The following is a 1,326-nucleotide window of genomic DNA, read 5'->3' on the forward strand; positions in this document are numbered from 1 at the left end:
ATTATTCAATTATAGTATAATAATCTAATATATTCAATTATAGTCTAATGATTATTCAATTATAGTATTTAGCACTTTTTTCTCTTTTTTTTATATATATTTCTATGGAAAGTTCAAATAAAGTGAAGACTCTCGCTCTCTCCTAAGATCTCGCTCTCTCTTAAGATCTCCCTCTCTCACTCTCGCTCTCTCTCAATATCTCGCTCTCTCTGTTATTGTTGTTATTTTTCCATTAATGATTACTAGCTTTCATTTCTTCTGGAGCAATCACAAATACTTTTTTTATTATGGATCTACTACCAGAAACTCAGTGTAATCTTAGCATTCAATGTGTATTCCTGAATAATCTCATTTTTCAATTATTCAACCATTTCATTTTACCAAGTTCGATGTTAGTAAGAGTCAATATAAACTAAATCTCGCTCTCTCCAACATTCTCGCTTTGAATCTCACTCTCTCTTAAAATCTCGTTCAACATCTCGCTCTCTCCTACTATCTCACTTTGAATCTTGCTCTCTCCTTAATCTGCAAGCCCACTTATCTCCTTAATCGCTTTGAAGTTTCGACATGTGTGTAACCTTCGACAACCTAATATACAAAATTTTTTCGTAGACAAAGGTAATTCAGAATTGTCTTTCATTCCAAGGCATAACTTGTATCCATATGTTTCATATTCGCCTGGAGTTCGCTCCAAGAAATATAGCCATCCCCACCCCCTCACGTCAATCCCACAAGCTTCCGTCTAATTCGAAATTATAAAAAATGCATAGGTTGTTAGAAGCAACTCGAGTACACAGATACATATAATATATCATCTCATTACTTTATTTCCTCTATGAGGGAAAAAGAAAAGTAATAAACCTGCAATCTCGAGGGTGGATGTGTGTCGAACTTCAACCTTCGACAACCTAAGCGAGATTCGCGAGATTTTCCTTGTCGAGGGTTGAAGTTTCGGCTTATGTATTGTTTCCAAATTTTTCTTTATTCGTCGAGTTCTCAACATTCGACCTCCACATTAGTCGAGTTCTCAACGTTCGACCTCTAGCCTCGAACTCCCAAAACAACAATATTTCTCTAATAAGTTTCAAAACAACAATATTTCTCTAATAAGTTTTGAAAACAACAATATTAATATTAAAGGTCCTTTTAATTGTCTTTAACACTTAAGAATTATTGATTGTGAGTTCAAACTAGTTTTAGACTCCTTCTACTCGTTTCAGCAAACAAGTGTGTTTTTTTTTAAAGTAAGATTTAGGTGGTAAAGTCTCATTTAGATTTTTTCGAACCCTTAATAAATGGTAAGTTGGTTTAAAACCACAAATCAAG

The sequence above is a fragment of the Benincasa hispida genome, chromosome 8 (genome assembly GCF_009727055.1).
Source record: "Benincasa hispida cultivar B227 chromosome 8, ASM972705v1, whole genome shotgun sequence".
Lineage (NCBI taxonomy): Eukaryota > Viridiplantae > Streptophyta > Magnoliopsida > Cucurbitales > Cucurbitaceae > Benincasa > Benincasa hispida.